Source organism: Eubalaena glacialis, chromosome 11, assembly GCF_028564815.1.
Source record: "Eubalaena glacialis isolate mEubGla1 chromosome 11, mEubGla1.1.hap2.+ XY, whole genome shotgun sequence".
NCBI classification, from domain to species: domain Eukaryota; kingdom Metazoa; phylum Chordata; class Mammalia; order Artiodactyla; family Balaenidae; genus Eubalaena; species Eubalaena glacialis.
In genome coordinates, this window is record NC_083726.1 from 111203139 (window position 1) to 111222613 (window position 19475).

Genomic DNA, 19475 nt, shown 5'->3' on the forward strand with positions numbered 1-19475 from the left:
TTCCTCCGCCACGGGGAATGGGGATGGCTGCTGACCTCTGTTCTGGGTGATGGTTCTAGATTCCCGGGGGGGATTAGAGGCTGGACACAGCGCCCCTCCTAGATGAGCTCTGTGTGTGTGTGTGTGTGTGTAGCAGACCTGGGATCTTTGTGTGTGTGTGTTCAGGCACATATGGGCAGGTGAAATATAGTTAAGATGAACATGAAGGTAAGAAACTGTGGCTGGTGTCCCCCTGGGGCCTGTGGGAAGGGTTCAGAAAGAGGGGACATCGCCGTGGAGTGCTGCCTGCAGAGAGATGGAGTCTGGACCCCGTGGTGGGGCACAGGAGGCCCCGGTAAGCCGGCCTCTGCCGATGCCCATCACGCGTTCCCCCCTTCTGGCATCTTATATGCTTTAGCCATTTTGTACTGCTCTTCTTTTTGTCTTTTTTCCTTCTCTCTCTTTCTTACTAACTCTTTTATTTTGGAATAATATTAGGTTTACAGAAAAGTTGCAAAGATAGTACAGCTTCCCCCCCAATATCAACATCTGAAAAAAAACGTGGTTTATTTGTCAAAACTAAGTACAGTACTATTAACTAAACTGCAGATGTTATTCAGATTTCACCTGTTTTTCCACTAATGTCCTCTTCCTGTCCCAGAGTCCAATCCAAGATCCCACATTGATTTAGCACTTTGAATTCGTTTTAATTCTCTGAACGCCCTGGGCACATTCCCCCCTCTCTTCTTCTGACTCTGTCATTCTCTTCGTCTACAGTAAATTTCCTATTCCCAGCAAACTCCTCTTCATCCTGCAGCAACCCCTCTTTCAGTCAGGGATAATATGGGGAGTGGTGGTAGGAGTGGGGCTTTGGGATCTGGCTGTTAGCAGTATTAAGTGGGGAGAATTTCCACTGCTCCTTCTGTACTCAGGATCTCTTTGACTCTCATTTTTTTTTTTTTTTTTTTTTGATAAATTTATTTATTTATTTTTGGCTGTGTTGGGCCTTCGTTGCTGCGTGCAGGCTTTCTCTAGTTGCCGCGAGTGGGGCTACTCTTCGTTACAGTGCATGGGCTTCTCATTGCGGTGGCTTCTCTTGTCGCGGAGCGCAGGCTCTAGGCACGCGGGCTTCCATAGTTGTGGCGTGTGGGCTCAGTAGTTGTGGCTCGAGGGCTCTAGAGCGCAGGCTCAGTAGTTGTGGTGCACGGGCTTAGTTGCTCCGCGGCATGTGGGATCTTCCCGGACCAGGGCTCGAACCTGTGTCCCCTGCCTTGGCAGGTGGATTCTTAACCACTGCGCCACCAGGGAAGTCCCACTCTCATTTGGTTTTTATGTAACCTTCTTTATGCAAATCCAGGCACATGCTGGTGCATATTATTGCTCACTCCCCGCTCCCCCAGCCATGCACCACTCAAGGTGCTGCACCTGCAGGTGACCTTCACAGGACCCTGCAGACGGCTGAAGGCAGAGCTGGCACAGAGCTCAGGTCTCTCACCTCCGGGAGTTTCAGCGGCTCCTCTGTCCTTCGTGATTATCCGCCTCTATGTTCTTCCGCTGTCCGGTCTGGGGGTGCTTTGGTGTAACACTAGGCTTGGTTTGGTGGGTAGTGGGTTTCCTGTGGTTTCTCGGCAGGCTGCACGTTTAGATAAGGTTGCATCATCCTTTTATTTATTTATTTATAAAGTCCCTTTTGGGGACTTTCCTCAGGATGCTGCAGCCTAGGCTGTTGCTGGTGTCCCTGCAACCCTTCCACCTACCTCTGCCAAGCAGACCAGGAAACCCCCCAGAATGTTGGACCCCTGGGCTACCTGACTCCACCCACCTCCGAGGGCTTCGGCAGGGCCCCCCCCTCCCCTCCGTCCTCTCTGCTCCTGAGTCCCCTGCTTGGGATGCTCTTCTTCACCCCCATCCTTTAACTCTCCATGCAGCATTAGATTTGTATTGTCTCCCGAATTTAACTTCTGTGTAGATCATTCATTTACATGATTGAGAAATAAAGATATAAAAGTGTAGAGAGGGAAGAGTGTATCTCCTGGAAATTGTTATAGATTGAGAGAAATTTAGGACTCCCCTCAACCCAGTACAGCATTAGGGCCTTGTCTGGGTCCTGATTCAAACGAACCAATTATTAAAAAAAAAAAAAGTTTGTAGGCAATTAGGGAAATTTAAATATAAACTAAGTATTAGATGATAGTAAGAAACTATTTTTAAGTTTATTAGGTGTGATGATGGAGTTGTGGTATACTTCTGAAAACCCCCTGTCTCTTAGAGCTACATACTGACGTTTTTAAAGCTAGAGTGATACGATGTGTGGGATTTGCTATACATTTTCAGTCCTTTCCCAAAAGGTGGGGAGATAAATGAAACTAGAAGGCAAAACGGTGGTAACTGTTGATGCTGGGTGACGGGTAGAAGGATTCACTAGACTATTCTCTCTAGTTTTGTGTGTGTTTGAACACTTCTTTTTTTAATAGTTTTTTTTTCTTTTAGTAATCTTTTATTTATTTATTTATTTTTATATTTATTCTTGGCTGTGTTGGGTCTTCATTTCCGTGCGAGGGCCTTCTCCAGTTGCGGCAAGCGGGGGCCACTCTTCATCGCGGTGCACGGGCCTCTTCACTATCGCGGCCTCTCGTGTTGCGGAGCACAGGCTCCAGACGCGCAGGCTCAGTAGCTGTGGCTCACGGGCTTTGTTGCTCCGTGGCATGTGGGATCTTCCCAGACAAGGGCTCGAACCCGTGTTCCCTGCATTGGCAGGCAGATTCTCAACCACTGCGCCACCAGGGAAGCCCTGAACACTTCTGTAATAACACAAAATATCACCATCCAGCCTTGTCCCCCATCAGCCTGGTTCTCCTCCAATAACCAATGCTGGTTTTATGTATCCTTTATGCAAATACTAATACATATAATTACTCACTCCTCCCTCCCTCCCTTTTTAAGTACCTTGCTACTGGTGCATTTTCTTTTTCCCCACTTTATTATAAGTGCTAGGCAGAATAATGGCCCCTGAAGTGTCCACACCCTAATTCCTGGAGCCTGTGAATGTGTTACTTTACATGGTAAAAGGGACTTTGAGATGCGGGGGTGATCCTGAATTATCCAGGTGGACCCAGTCTAGTCATGTGGATCTTTAAAATCAGAGTCTTCGCTGGCTGTGGTCAGGGGAAGATGTGAGTAAAGGTCAGAGAGACATGGCAAAGCTGGCTTTGAAGCCGAAGGAAGGGGCCACATACTGAGGGTTGAGTATGGCCTCCTGAAGCTGGAAAAGGCAAAGAAATGAATTCTCCCCTGGAGCCTCCAGAAGAGAAGGCAGTCCTGCTGACACCTTGATTTTAGCTCGGACTTCTGACCTACACAAATGTTATATAAGCATGTGTGTTTAAGTTTGTGGTGATTTGTTAAGCAGCAATAGGAAACGATTACACTCTATCTTGGAGCTATTTCTGTGTCAGGGCAGAGATGGCAGAAGCACCAGCTCCTCACTTGTACTCAGCGTCTGGAGTCTGACAGATCTGGGCTTGAGTCCCAGCTCTGCCACGTTCGCTGTGCAATTTTGGGCGAGTTACATCCCTTCTCTGGGCCTGTCTCCTTGTCTGTAAAAAGGCGATAAAAGCACCTGTCTCACAGGGGTGCTCTGAGGGTTAAATCCTACAATGCATCCAAAACATTCAGCACAGTGTCTGGCAGATAGTAAATGCTCAAAAAAAAAAAAAAAAAGACAGCTGTGAATAACACTATTAACACTATAATGATTAGTACAAGGTGCTTTCCCTGGGTTCTCCAGGTCCCATTGTCCTGTCTTTTGACTCCTTATAAACCTGGGAGGCGGCACATAAATTAGCCCTTGTTTCTACAGCAAACACCCTCTCTTGCCTGGGTCTGGCGTGCTTGTTTCCCTTTGTGTGGGAGCCCTATTTCCCTAGAAGGTGCTCAGCAGCCGGAGGGCCAGGGTCTGTTCCGACGGCTTGGTGCTGGATATTAGGGTCGCAAACTGCTTGAATGACTGATCCATTAGCAGGCAGCTTCCAGAGACGGTTCTTTTCTTCCCACACTCAAGGTCCCCTCCTTCCCACACCAAGGGCAGGTCAAGGGCAATGTCAGACCCAGGCAGGGCAGGCTTCCGTGCTGCTTCCACATGGCACAGACCCTGAGAGTGATGGGAACTTCCTGGATCCCTCTCACGGTCCCCAGCAGCCAGCTTTTGCATGAGCTTGCCGCTTCCTGAGGCCAGCCACTTACTGTCGGGTAGTTCTGGTTATTATAAAGGTTTCCTCCCCACCTGTCACCGCTGTCCCTGTTCTGCCCTCTGGGGCCACCTGGAAAGGGTCTGCTTCCCTTTCTGCCTTTTAGATGAGTAACAGGTGGCAGAGGAGTGCAGGCTTGAGGGGCAGAGCCGTGGGGTCCAGTCTCAGCTCTGCCACTGACATGCTGGGTGGCCTTGGGATTATGTGAGTCTGTAGTCTTTTTTGAACCCTGTTTTTTTCCTTCCTTCCTTCCTTCCTTTCTTTCTTCCTTTCTTCCTTCCTTCCTTTCTTCCTTTCTTCCTTCCTTTCTTTCTTTCTTCCTTTCTTCCTTCCTTTCTTTCTTTTTTCTTTCTTTCTTCCTTCCTTCCTTCCTTTCTTTCTTTCTTCCTTTCTTCCTCCCTTTCTTTCTTTTTTTCTCCCTCCCTCCCTCCCTCCCTCCCTCCCTCCCTCCTTTCCTTCCTTCCCTCCCTCCCTCCCTCCCTCCCTGCAGTGGCAGCACGGAGTCTTAACCAATGGACCACCAGGGAAGTCCAGAATCCTGTTTTCATAATCCGTAAAAAAGGAACGAAATACCCACCTTTCAGGATCACTGTGGGACCCTATGGAAAGCACCCCCATCTAGTGAACACCCAGTAAGTGCTGTGTCCCTTCCCTCCACTCCAGGCCACTCCTGGGCTCCTTAACTGCTCCCTGGAGAGGAGGTTTGGAGGCGGCCCCACCCCTCTCTGCTACTCTGGCAGGGATGGGCCAGCCTCCAGGGCAGGCCAGCAGTAACCGCCTGGCGTCTTTCTTCTGCTTCCGGACAGCCTTTGCCTCAGTCCTTCCCTGCCCGACTTCTGCCTTCTGTGGGCTTCGGCTTCCCAGCTGGGAAGAGGAGAGAGGTCTCCTCTTTGCAGGAAGCATCATCCTCTCTCACTGCTGAGATGGAGGCCTGGCCAACCCCTCGCTCTCCTCTTCTCTGGCCTCACTGTGCCTGGGGGCACTGAAACTCCCCTCTCCTCTGCCACAGTCCCACAGATGCTGACGCCTCCGCTGGGCATAGAAACACCACCTTATTTTTAATTCTGGCCCTGGTCCCTCACACTGCACCCCTCCCTGCGTGAACTTGTCCAGATCTGCAAGTTGTTTTCCCAAATCCTTAGAACCACAGGAATGCCCTCGGTCACTCCATTTACATGGGCTCTGCTCATATTTCTCTCTCTAGTGGCCCTGTTTGCTTGTACACAATCTGTTTCTGCCACAAACCCTCTCCAGTGTGCCTCCCAACTCCTTCCCCATCTCCTGTACCCGCCCCCTGCCCCTCCCTCCAGAAGAGAGGAACAGTCCCAGGAAAACCCCAGAGCTGGAAGGGACAAAGGAAGGCAGCAGCGTGTTGATGCACACCCCGCCCACCCACGCGTGCGCGCACTGTGTCCTGCTTTCCATGGCACGGGGTTGGCCGTGGCTGGATCAGCTCAGTTCCTCTGAGGCAAAGTGGTTAACCGAGAGATTACGACACTTTCCCCCTCAATTTAAATTTATGATGAACAAACAAGCAAGCACCCGCTTTGGGGACAGAGAGTCAAAAGCCGACCCTGACGCAGAACAGCAGGCTTCTAAATGGAGACAGGCGGTGTCTCCTCAGGGCTGGCAGAGAACACTCTTCTGTCTTGAGGCTGCGTTCCAAGAACCTTTAGCAGGAATCCCACTGTCAACATAGCCCCTGCTGGGGATTGTTCCACTTCTGATTCTAGACGGGAAGCTCCTTGAGGACATGGGACATTTTGTTCTCAACTTTTAAAATCTCCAGTTCCTCAGGGTTAAACCCCAATTCCTCAGGGCTTGTGATATGATGCCCACACCTTAACGGTGCATCTGGTCCCCACGCACCCTCCCCAACACACACACCCTGGACTCCAGGATGTTTCTTTTTTTTTTTTTAAATAAATTTATTTATTTATTTTTGGCTGCATTGGGTCTTCGTTGCTGCACGCGGGCTTTCTCTGGTTGCGGAGAGCGGGGGCTACTCTTCGTTGCGGTGCGCGGGCTTCTCATTGCGGTGGCTTCTCTTGTTGCGGAGCACAGGCTCTAGGCGCACGGGCTTCAGTAGTTGCGGCGCGCGGGCTTCATTAGTTGTGGCTTGCGGGCTCTAGAGCGCAGGCTCAGTAGTTGTGGCGCACGGGCTCAGTTGCTCCGCGGCATGTGGGATCTTCCTGGACCAGGGCTCGAACCCATGTGGCCTGCATTGGCAGATGGGTTCTTTTTTTTTTTTTAGAGTTCTTTCATATATATTTTAAATATACATGTGCAATACATTAAAATATATAGAGATGTGTGAATATATATTTACATATATATATGTAAATATATATATCTCTCTCTCTCACAGAGGGCATACATATGCACACTCACATGTCCGTGCGCATACCCCAACAGGACCCATCTATATGTAAACCAGATGCAGTCTGTATCAGGCCAACTTGGACACAAATGAGAACCCTGACTCAGCAGATTGCAGACTGCAACTGAATTGGAGGAACCCTTCAGTTTCTTCTACCAGATGTAAGCCCATTTAGAAATACACTGAGAAGAGCTCCTTTGGGTGTGTGGCAGAGCCCAGGGCCCCTCTGGCAGTGCACAATTTGCCTGAGTAAGGACTGCAGGATTGAGATATGAAGGAGCTATCAAGGAGGAGGGACTTGTGTTGTTTTGGGTCCTGAAACTAATAAGCAAACATCCATAGAATGACTTTAGCTCCAGAAACAATGCACTAGTGTCAGAATCCTTACTTATCTCAGCTTTAAGCAAATTTCAGGAGGAAACGAAGAGAAGTGTGTGTTGCTACTCATCACCATCCAGCTTGACCCAGAGAACCGGGCACAGCTTTTAGGGGTGGATAAATTCAAAGGTCAATCAGGCAGACTTGTAAGATAAAAAGAAGTTACTTAAAATGGAAGGACTTGAAAGCAACATAAGAGGTGACAGGTATTGGTTTGGGTTTATAAATGTTCCAAGAAGCCAAACCTTGTATATGGCACCATTTGCAGCAATATCATTAACATTATTAATAATCATCATAACATATTTATATATACAAAAATAGAGCAAAGCAATTCTAGAAGAGGAGGTGAAACTGAAGGTGAGGGTCTCTGTGCAGCCCAAATGTCAGCACACTTCAGGAAGCTTCAGAACCAACAAAGACTGAGTGGCATGTATTCCTACAGTATATAGCCAACAAGGGGACATGCAGGTTCCCTTCTTCTTCCCCCGTGTATGACTATACATTTCCCCACCTTTCCCCCCTGTAATACATATCCATGCACACTTTTTAAAAAAAAATTTATTTATTATTTATTTATTTTTTGTTTTTGTTTTTTTAAAAATAAATTTATTTATTTATTTATATTTATTTTTGGCTGTGTTGGGTCTTTGTTTCTGTGCGAGGGCTTTCTCTAGTTGCGGCAAGCGGGGGCCACTCTTCATCGCGGTGCGCGGGCCTCTCACTATCGCGGCCTCTCTTGTTGCGGAGCACAGGCTCCAGACGCGCAGGCTCAGTAGTTGTGGCTCACGGGCCTAGTTGCTCCGTGGCATGTGGGATCTTCCCAGACCAGGGCTCGAACCCGTGTCCCCTGCATTGGCAGGCAGATTCTCAACCACTGCGCCACCAGGGAAGCCCCATGCACACTTTAAAAGAGTGATAGGTGGATTCTTAACCACCGTGCCACCAGGGAAGTCCCTAGGATGTTTCTTGAAACTGATAGGCACACTGCACCTCTGACCTGGGCTCCTGCTGTTCCTTCAGCTGGATCCTCTCCCCCAGGATCCTTCCTTCTTTGGGCCTTGCTCCAAAGGACGCTTATCGGAGATGGCTTCTTGGCTGGACGTATGGCACAGCCCTGCCCACTCCATGCATCCATGTCGTCTCCCCTGCTTTGCTCCCTCTGTTGACTTGATCACCAGCTGACATGGTATATGTTGATTTTTCTGGTCTTTGTCTCCATCCACTTGAATGTGAACTTCACGGGGGCCGTGGCTAGTCCTTACGTTTGCTGCTGTATCTCCAGGGCCTAGATGGTGTCCACGGTGGGTGTTGATACTTATTTGTTGAAAGGGAAGCGAGGGCTCAGTATGTGTGGATGGATGAGTGACTTGTAGCGGAAGCCTCTCAGGACAGCTGGGCCCCTGGATAAGGGACCATCCAGGGAGGGATGCCATGTGGCATCCCCCTACCCAAGAGGGCTGAGTGGCCACCTGCTAGCAAAGGCAGGACACGCAGAGAGGGGAGGGCTGGTGTGTGTGGGCTCCCCAGGAGGCTGTGCTGGGCGTGGCCAGAGATGAGGGGCCCCTGGTCGGCCGCCAGCACTTGCAGCCCTTCCCTTCCTGTCCAGTAAGTCAGCCAGGCCCGGAAATGTGCTAGGGAAGTGGCCCTCTCAGGAGTACAGCAGGGCTAAGGGTCAACAAAACAAGGACCTGCTCAACCGCCCTCCCACTCTGCCCATCAGGAGGCGCCGACCCGCTCACATCTCCGTCTCAGACTGCTGGCCCCCAGAAAGCGAGAGAACGCATCCCCGGTGTTTCAGCCCCCAGCCTGTGGTCCTCTGTGATGCCCCCGAGGAAACGAATGCAAAGCCTCTCCTGCCCACTGATGCTTGTCTCCTGGTCCCTTGATTTCTGGAGTTCAGGCTGGAAGGGGAGGAGGAGCTGCCTGTTCGGACCCTTCTGCTTCTGGCTTTCTTCAGCTGTTGTCTTGTTTCCCCCTCCCCTCCTCCCCTTCTTTCGGGTCTCATCACACAGATTGTTTCCGGTTCAGTATCTGTCGCCCCCTCTAGACTGTAGGTCCTTTGTGTTCATTCGCTGCTGTGTCCTCAGTGCGTGACACCCTGTTTGTAAATGAATGACTATGTGAATGAAGGAGGAAGGAAGGAATTTTGTCCCCTTGGGCTGGTCAGAGAGGCTTTGACAAATGTAGGTGCTTAATAAGCAGGGGCAGCAGGGTACCCCTTGTGATCCCGCCAGCTGGTCCGGACCTCTCCCGTGTGGGGCTGTGCTCTGGAGAAAGTCCTGCTGAGGCAGCCCGGGTAGCCCTGGGGCTCTGGGGACAGGGTAGAGGGCCTGGTGGATAACACCTTTTCCTCAGGTCCACACAACTCACACCTATAGCACTTTCCAGCAATAGAAAGGCCAAGGAGAAAGGCTTCCCGTGTTATGTAAGGCAGAGCCTGAAGCTGGATTGGGAGAGGAAAGTGCGGGGGGCTACTGGGGCACGTGTTCCTCTTTCTCTTTACTCCTGCCCGCGCTGCTTCTCTGTTGTGGGACCAGAAAAAGGCAGGGGAGATGAGAAGGACACAGAAGTCTTCTCCTCTTTTATTCATATATTCAGTGAATATTTATGGGCCAACTATGTGCCTGACTGTGCAACTGAGCCAAGGACGGAGAGCTGAGTAGACTCAATCCCCAGCCCCAGGGAGCTCACAGCTAGACAGGGAGACAGACAGGTAAACGGTCCCAGAACAAGGCCACAGCTGCTCTGATGGGCTCTGTGTAGGGTTGCTGTGGGGACAGAGGAGATACTCTGAGTGTGGGACTTGGTGCAGTCTGCATGGAGGAGGTGCCATCAGAAAAAGGCCTTGAACGTTGACTAAGAGTTCGACATGTAAAGAAAGGGAGGGGGTGGGGAAGGGAGAGAGTATATTACAAGCAGAGGGAGTAGCAGCTGGCAAGGCGGGAAGTTGGGGAAGGACTATGTCGGTCTGGGGTATGGGGCTTGGGCGTCGGGGTGGTGAGAGAGGGGACCAAGGTCGGAGGGAGAAAGTGTGGCCGGAGCACCTGCTACTCCAGGCTGAGAACTCAGGCTTGCTCCTGAGGGTGGCGGGCGGGGGTGAATCTAGGCCTCACCCTGGTGTGCTGGTTATTTTCTGTTTGCCTCCCTCTGCCAACCCTCTCTGACCTGCTCTGACCTTGTACACTGCTTCACCCGGCCTCCTGCACCATCTGTTTGGAGGGCAGGGGTAGACCGAAGTTGGGGTATTTATCCTCCGGTATCTCAAATTTCCTTTAAGACTCTCTCCCTCCCCACCCTCTCTCTGCCCTTTTGCTTTGGGTGCGGTTGATCCAGCTCTATAATTCAGCCTCATTGGCCAAAGCCACAAGGGATCACCAAAGCCACAGTGATGAGTTTGGGGAGGGATTTGGGCTCCACCCAGAGCCAGTGAGACTTCAGCTGCAGTTTCTGGGGGAGAGGTAGGGGTTCCTCCCTGATGAGCTTGAACCTGGATGCACAAACCCTGGAACCACAGTCTCCATTTGTTTTCACATGTGGCCTGAGGAAGACAGCTGCTGAGAAATGGAGAGAAATCAGGTCTTTGAGGTCTCAGGCAGGCTGCACTGAAAGGCAGCCCAGCCTGACCCCTGGACCTTTCAGTTAAGTGAGCTCCTATTCACTATTTTGTTTTTGTTCCCCCCCCCCCTTTTTTTTTTGTCACTTGCAGCTGAGAGAGGCCTACATGAAGCAATGGTCATCATCAAATTTTGTCTTACATTCTAGTTCTTTTGGAGATGGTGCCTCAGGTAGAAAGTACAATGGGATTCAGTCAGAACATCTCAATTCTCCACTTAGGCTACCCCTTCCATCGCGAGGCCGCGTTTGTAAAACAGCACTAACTACACCTGCCTGCTTTGAAGGAAAAGTGAGAAAAGGAAAGGCAGACTGTAGGGCGATTTTCAAACTTTAGTTATCGTTGTTATATTTTACGCTCCTCGAGGGCAGAAACTGAGGTGGTTTTTTTGTTTGTTTTGTCTGTCCCACAGAGACTGCCAAAATCCCTCAAAGAAATTGGATGTTCTTCATGCTTATACTCCCCATACGGTAGATGAAGACCAGGAGGTCGCAGAGATGAAGCGTCAAGCCCAGGCCAGGCGAAGACTCAGGAATCCGGTGTGCCGACACAGCTGAGGACAGCAGTGAAGCCTCTTTGCTCTGAGGTGAGGAAGAGGCACCAGAGGAGGATTCTGGCCCCAGGACCAGCTCTGTCACTGACCTGATGGGTGACTTGAGGTCACTTCAGCCCCCGGGCCTCAGTTTCCACATCATTCAAATGGGGCCAACCCTCACCTGCAGGGATCAGCGGGTTCTATGTTGAAGAGCACATGGGGCCCCCCAGCGCCCTTGCTGCTTGCTGTGTGGAGCCGTGGAGCCGCAGGGCGGCCTGGGGAGTGAGAAAGCTGGGGGGCTGGAGGGCCCTCTGCCCCTCCGTCCACCTGGGTTCTTTGATTCCCGGGGTGTGAGGGTTTTGTTTTGTTTTTTTTTGATGTGGACCGTTTTTAAAGTCTTTATTGAATTTGTTACAATATTGCTTCTGTTTTATGTTTTGGTGTTTTTGGCCGTGAGGCATGTGGGATATTAGCTCCCCGACCAGGGATCAAACCCACACCCTCTGCATTGGAAGGCGAAGTCGTAACCACTGGACCTCCAGGGAAGTCCCAGGGTGTAAGGTTTTGCAAACAGGCCTGTTCTCCCCGGGACGGGGCAGGAAGCTGAGGCACTGAGGGGTTAGAGATTGCTCAAGGCCGTGTGGCAGCGGCAGGACTCACGCCCCAGCTGGCCCAGCACAGGCCTCTGCCCACCTGTCTGAACAGCAGGTGCCCCCCAGGGCTGCCCACGAACAGCTGTGCTCCATAAGTTCTGAGGGGTGGGCTCAGGGCCCTGCTGGCCTGGCCACTCTGAGGTGGCCTTGCTGCGGCCTGGCTGGTGAGGGCGCTGGAGGCCCAGGTTCCCTGCGGTTTCCTTGCGGGGTGGTGCAGCCAGCGGTCCTGCGAGAGGTGGGGACTCCGAGGGGAGGCGCAGACGCTGTCTGTTTTGCTGGGCCTGGGCCCCGAGTGGCTCTTCCGGCCATTGTGCTCTGGGTCATGAACAGAGAGCAGGATGCCTCTGTAGCCTTTGTAGTGGACGCAACACCCTGTACTTCCCGCATTCCAAGGAGGCCCCTGAGTGTGGTCACTTACGGGAGGTCTCCCAGACCTGCCTTCCTCCCCTTCCCCTGGACTCCATCCTCCTCAAGAGGACGTGACCCTCTTCGTGGTGGAGGCCTCTGGCCGCTCAGCTCTCCCCATGACGGGCAGCCGTGCGCCCAGATGTCTTTAGGTCTCGGCCACACAACAGATCAACAGCACAGCGAAAATTTTCTGACTTAAGGGCTTTACACACTAACCTTGTCAACAGTTCCACGAAATTGTTGCTATAGTTACCACTCCTTCCCGTTAAAATGAAGGAACCTGAGGCTTAGAGGGGTCCAGTAACCCCCCCCAGGACATAGCAGCAGTAAGTGGCAGAGCCAGGTCTCAGACCTCACGTGTCTGAGGCTGGAGCCTGTGTTCGTATCCGCCCGCCACTCTGCCCTCTAGTTAAGCCTAGTACTTTGTGCTTTGGAGTTGGGTAAGGATGAAACAGAGCCACTCATTCATAAGTCATTTTTTTTAATAATAAACTTTTAATTTTAGAACAATTTTAGATTCACAGAATTACTGCACAGAGGTAGTACAGAGAATTCCCGTACACCCAACGCCCAGTTTCCCCTATTATTGACATCTTACATTAATGTGGTATACACGTCACTATTAATGAACCAATATCGATACCTTATTATTAAGTGAAGTCCACAGTTTATTCAGAGTTCTTTATTTTTCACCTAATGTTCCTTTTCCATTACAGGATCCTATCCTGGATCCCACATTACCTTTAGTCATCCTGTCTCCTTAGGCTTCTCTTGGCTGTGACAGTTTTTCAGACTTCCCTTGTTTTTGATGGCCTTGACAATTGGGAGGAATTTTGCAGAATGTTCCTTAATTGGGATTTGTCTGATGTTTTTCTCATGATTGGGCTGGGGTTATGGGTTTTGGGGAGGAAGATGACAGAGGTCAAGTCCCATTTTCATTACATGTCAAGGGTATGTTCTATCACTGTGACCTATGATGTTGATGTTGACCTTGATCACGTGGCCGAGGCAGTGTTTGTAGCTGTAAAGTTCCTCTTCCTTTCCAGTACTTACAGTACTTGAGTTATGCTTTGGGCACTAGGAGGAGAAGCAGCTGGTGACTCTCCTGGGACTAGGGAGAGGGAGAGAGGGCAGAGGAGGGTGATGGCAGGTCTCGTGGAACGGAAAGGGAATTTGCACCTAGCCAGGAGGAGAAGCGGATGGCCTTCCAGGCAGGCTTGATGCAAGAGAAGAGAGATTAGGTCCAGGATTTGGGCGAGAGCAGCCACTCAGCCAGGCTCAGCTGTAGGAGGGTGTCTAGGAATTCCCTGGAGAGCCGGGTGAGAGGAGCTTCACCCCTGGACTCCTGTCTCATTTTCACGGACTTCATCTCCCAACAAAGTGAGCTGCAGTCATCACAGAGACGCGCCCACGGAACTGAAAGAAGTCGCTGCTGTTCCTCTGTAAACTCCCCTCTATCTCCCCACTAGACCACTTTGCCTGAGAGTTCAGGATACGTGAATATTTGTTATAAATCCTGAAATTATTCTGAGGATCAGCACCGTTAGATTGCATTATCCTTTGGGGTCAAAAGTGTAAACTTTGCAAGTAAATGTTTAAAATAGATCACAAGTTCCATAACCCTGCTTGGGGCATTTCTTCATTTTATAAAATATATGTACTGGTAATCTCAAAAGATGGAAGTGGCCTGGGCCTTCTTATGTGACCTCAGAGAGACCCTGCATCCTTCAACTTCAGGAGGCTGGTGAGGGAGGGGACTGGGGGGCCAGCTGGACCACGGCAGAGCTGGACTCAGTGGTCAGATCCTGTGTTTACATTTGTCTGTCTGCTCCAGAGTGTGAGCTAAACGGGTGAGACAGAATTTGGATAGTGGATCTGAGAGACTGTGGTCACAATTTTTTTTTTTTTTTGGCCGCGCCACGCGGCTTGTAGGGTCTTAGTTTGGCGACCAGGGATTGAAGCTGCGCCACGGTAGCGACAGCGCGGAGCCCTAACAATTGGACCGCCAGGGAATTCCCGAGATGCTTTGGTTTGAAGTGGCGTCTGTGGTTTTCAGTACAGCTCTGAGCACCTGTCACTGTGCCTGGCATTCTCTCTATTAGAGAGAAATACCTGTGGATGTTTGGGGGTCTAGGAGGTGCGCGTTAAATGCAAATACCCCTAGGATGGGAAATGACTTCAGCTGTTGGCAACTAACACAGCAGTGGAGGGCAATCAGCTTCTTGAGAAGAGCAAGGTCCTGTGAGAGTGGGACCCAGGACAGAAGTGTGGAGAAGTGCGGAGGGCAGAGGTGCGAGAGCAGGGGTGGGGGAGACGCGGCGGGGGGTGGAAGGGAGGCGCCAAGGGCCTTCACATCCTGTTTATAGCCGAGTGACCTCAGATGAGTCACCCCCGTGATTCAGTTTCCCCACTTCTCTGTGACATGGGGAAGGTCAGCTGGTCAGGAGGGGACTCTTTTCCTCATCTTCCCATCACACACTTAGTGCCACCACCGCTGCCGCCATCGGCTAGCAGAATGCACCACGTGCAGGAGCACAGGGGGCTCTGGGCTGAGGGCTTGGCGTCCATTACACCTGACTTCACTCGCACAACCCTGGGACACGGGTGCTGTTCCCGCCTTGGCTTTACAGATGGGGAAACAGAGCCTTCCAGAAATTGAATAACACACCCAATGTCACGTGCCAGGGATGCGTGGGTGAAGGGCTGCCACAGCTGGGTCAATCCTGGTCAGGGGTGGGCACGCTTTTTCTACAAAAAAGTAACTATTTTAGGCTTTGTGGGTGACATAGAGTCTTCTGTCCTCCTCGTCCTCTCTCTCTTTTTCTTCAACCGTTTAAAAACATACAAACCATTTTCAGCTAGTGAGCTGTACACAAACAGGCCGCTGGCTGGATTTGGCCTTCAGGCCATAGTTTACTGACCCTGTTAACAGGTAAACAGAGATGCAAATTGCTGCAGAATGGCACCTCTTTCCAGCTTTCAGAGGGGATGTCAAACCCACTCAGAGACTCCGGGCCTGGGAGGGTGGCAGGTTACCTGTCTGGTCCAGGTGGATGCCGGCTTCTCTGAAGATCTAGTGGGATGTGGGCACCAGGGTCTCTCTGCCCCTCACACCTGTCCCTCCATCTGCCCAGCCTCCCCTCTGCTCCCTGCTCACTGGGGCTGGGCCCCTCTTCCTCCTCAGCACCCATCTCGCTTTCCTTTCTCCTGGGACTTCTGCTCTCGGTTGGGTAAGGCCAGCCGAGAGGATCCACTTGTCCCCAAGCCTTTTTGCCAGACTGCCTTGGTGGCTGGTGTGGGGTGGGAGGTGCTGAGGCAGAGCGGGGAGAGAAGGCCTGGGGGTGGGGTGCTGCAGCCAGAGGGGGGAATACCCCAGCCCGGGCAGGAAACCGGGAAACCTCTTTGTTCCTAAGGCGTCTCAGTGTCAAGAGGTTTGGGAAAGGAAGCTCTGGTGTAAACACAGGCCATGATGTTTGTCTGCAGGGCGGGGGACCAGCCTGTGTGAGCCTGTGCAGAGGCAGCATGGGAAGCGCTGGGGTCCCTGTTCTGGGCAGCGTCGAAAAGGGTTAAGCCAGGCCCACATGTGGGCTCAAGTCCTGACACCACCGTTGACCCGCTTTGTGACCTGCTCCGGATCCTCAACCTTTCAGACGCTCCCTTTCCTCATCTATTATGTGGGAATAGCAATATCCATCTCAGTAGGTATCCTAAAGCTTACAAAGTATTAACACCAGTATTCATCCAGTGCTTCCTACAGGCCAGGCCCTGTTCCAAGGACTTCCTCTATACAGTTGATCTTCACTATTTGTGGATTCCGTATTTGCGAACTCGCCTACTTGCTAAAATTTATTTGCAATCCCCCGAATCAATACTCAAAGTACTTTGCGGTCTTTCGAGAGTGTGTGCAGAGCAGTGACAACTGTCAGTTGCTGGACACTCATGTTCCCAGCTGAGCAGGGAGTAGCTCAGCCATCTTGCTTCAGCTCGGTCTCTCCTGTTCACAGTCTATTTGGTGCCACATTTTTCTCACGTTTGTGCTTTCTGTTGGTGATTTTGCTGTTTAAAATGCCCCCCCAAGCACAGTGCTGAAGTGCTAAGGTTCCCACGCACAAGAAGGCTGGGACATGCCTTGTGGAGAAAATACCTGTGTTACACCAACTTTGTTCAGGCCTGAGCTGTAGTGCTGTTGGCCATGAGGTCAATGTTAACGAAGCAACAATTTATATTAAATAAAGTGTCTTTAGGGAATTACCTGGTGGTCCAGTGGTTGGGACTCCGAGCTTCCACTGCAGGGGGCACGGGTTCGATCCCTGGTCGGGGAACTAGGATCTCGCAAGCCATGTGGCAAGGCCAAAAAAAAAAAAAAAAAAGTGTCTTTAAACAGAAACACACATAAAACAAGCTAACATTTTGATTGGATGTTGAAAATGTGACTGCTCACGGGAACCTTGCCCTCCCTGATTTCCCCCCCGGGAACACTGGTTCAATATTCTCTAATTCAGTGTCCATAGTGACTTCATAGGACATCACTACCTAGAACGACAAGAATCAACTGTACTAACTCGTTTCATCATCACAACAACTCTTTGGGGCAGAGTCTCATTATCCTCTATATTTTGCTGATGAGGGCATGGCGGCACAGAGAGGTTGCCTAATTTGTCTGAGGTCACACAGGTCTAGGTGGCAGAGTTGGGATCAAAGCCAGGTAGTCCCTTCTGAATTAGGTAAAGCAAGATGCAGAGAACCTCAGGCAGCGCCCCGCACATAATGTGTGCTCATCAGGCCTCTGCCATGTGGTACCACTCTGGCCGTGGTGTTGGAGGTCTCTAATGCCCATTCTGCTCAATATTCTAAGGCTTTGTGATTTCTGCCAGTCCTTCGAAGCCTGCCCAGCACTGTAGGAGTGGGCTAGGTCTGCAGGGTGGGAGGTTGTAGCTTCAGGAGTGGAAATTGGGAAGGACACTCTGTGGGTATGGGAGGAAGGATGCTGGGGGGCAAATGCTGAGGGCTCAGGTGATGTCCCTGAGGAGCCCGGGGGAAACCTGCTGTCCCCTCTCTTGGTGCCTTCCTCCCTCCCTCCCTCCCTCCTCTCTTCCTTTCCTTCCTCCCTCCCTCCCTTCCTTCCTTCCTCCCTCCCTCCCTCCCTCTTCTCCTTCCTTCCTTCCTTCTTTTATTTTTTCGAATTTTATTTTATTTATTTATTTAAACAGCAGGGTCTTATTAGTTATCTATTTTGTACATATTAGTGTATACATGTCAATCCCAATCTCCCAGTTCATCCCACCACCCCCACCCCCCTGCCACTTTCCCCCCTTGGTGTCCATACATTTGTTTTCTACGTCTGTGTCTCTATTTCTGCCCTGCAAACCGGTTCCTCTGTACCATTTTTCTAGGTTCCACATATATGTGTTAATATACGATATTTGTTTTTCTCTTTCTGACTTAATTCACTCTGTATGACAGTCTCTAGATCCATCCACGTCTCTACAAATGACCCAATTTCGTTCTTTTTTATGGCTGAGTAATATTCCATTGTATATATGTGCCACATCTTCTTTATCCATTCTTCTGTCGATGGACACTTAGGTTGCTTCCATGTCCTGGCTATTGTAAATAGTGCTGCAGTGGACATTGTGGTACATGACTCTTTTTGTTGTTGTTGTTGTTTTTTAACATCTTTATTGGAGTATAATTGCTTTACAATGGTATGTTAGTTTCTGCTGTATAACAAAGTGAATCAGCTATATATATACATATATCCCCATATCTCCTCCCTCTTGCATCTCCCTCCCACCCTCCCTATCCCACCCCTCTAGGTGGTCACAAAGCACCGAGCTGGTCTCCCTGTGCTATGCGGCTGCTTCCCGCTAGCTATCTATTTTACATTTGGTAGTGTATATATGTCCATGCCACTCTCTCACTTCGTCCCAGCTTACCCTTCCCCCTCCCCGTGTTCTCAAGTCCATTCTCTACGTCTGCATCTTTATTCCTGTCCTGCCCCTAGGTTCTTCAGAACCTTTTTTTTTCTTAGATTCCATATATATGTGTTAGCATACGGTATTTGTTTTTCTCTTTCTGACTTACTTCACTCTGTATGACAGACTCTAGGTCCATCCACCTCACTACAAATAACTCAATTTCATTTCTTTTTATGGCTGAGTAATATTCCATTGTATACATGTGCCACATCTTCTTCATCCATTCATCTGTTGAGGGACACTTATGTTGCTTCCATGTTCTGGCTATTGTAAATAGAGCTGCAGTGAACATTGTGGTACATGACTCTTTTTGAATTATGGTTTTCTCAGGGTATATGCCCAGTAGTGGGACTGCTGGGTCATATGGTAATTCTATTTTTAGTTTTTTAAGGAACCTCCATACTGTTCTCCATAGTGGCTGTATCAATTTACATTCCCACCAACAGTGCAAGAGGGTTCCCTTTTCTCCACACCCTCTCCAGCATTTGTTGGTTGTAGATTTTCTGATGATGCCCATTCTAACTGGTGTGAGGTGATACCTCACTGTAGTTTTGATTTGCATTTCTCTAATAATTAGTGACATTGAGCAGCTTTTCATGTGCTTCTTGGCCATCTGTATGTCTTCTTTGGAGAAATGTCTATTCAGGTCTTCTGCCCATTTTTGGATTGGGTTGTTTGATTTTTAAATATTGAGCTGCATGAGCTGTTTATATATTTTGGAGATTAATCCTTTGTCCATTGATTCGTTTGCAAATATTTTCTCCCATTCTGAGGGTTGTCTTTTCGTCTTGTTTGTAGTTTCCTTTGCTTTGCAAAAGCTTTTAAGTCATTGGGTCCCATTTGTTTATTTTTGTTTTTATTTCCATTACTGTAGGAGGTGGTTCAAAAAAGATCTTGCTGTCATTTATGTCAAAGAGTGTTCTTCCTATGTTTTCCTCTAAGAGTTTTATACTGTCCGGTCTTACATTTAGGTCTCTAATCCATTTAGTGTTTATTTTTGTGTATGGTGTTAGGTAGTGTTCTAATTTCATTCTTTTACATGTAGCTGTCCAGTTTTCCCAGCACCACTTATTGAAGAGACTGTCTTTTCTCCATTGTATATCCTTGCCTCCTTTGTGATAGATTAGTTGACCATAGGTGCGTGGGTTCATCTCTGGGTTTTCTATCCTGTTCCATTGATCTATATTTCTGTTTTTGTGCCAGTACCATATTGTCTTGATTACTGTAGCTTTGTAGTATAGTCTGAAGTCAGGGAGTCTGATTTCTCCAGCTCCGTTTTTTTCCCTCAAGACTGCTTTAGC

General features: G+C 49.8%; 1 protein-coding gene across 1 annotated transcript in view; it reads left to right on the top strand.

The window, feature by feature from the left end:
* The window catches only part of VWF (von Willebrand factor), a 197720-nt gene that overhangs the window by 8806 nt on the left and 169439 nt on the right, over positions 1 to 19475 (top strand). The window contains exon 2 of the mRNA XM_061205857.1: positions 11013 to 11186. The gene's annotated coding sequence lies outside the window, so the exon portion shown is untranslated. The remainder of the gene's footprint in view (positions 1 to 11012; positions 11187 to 19475) is intronic.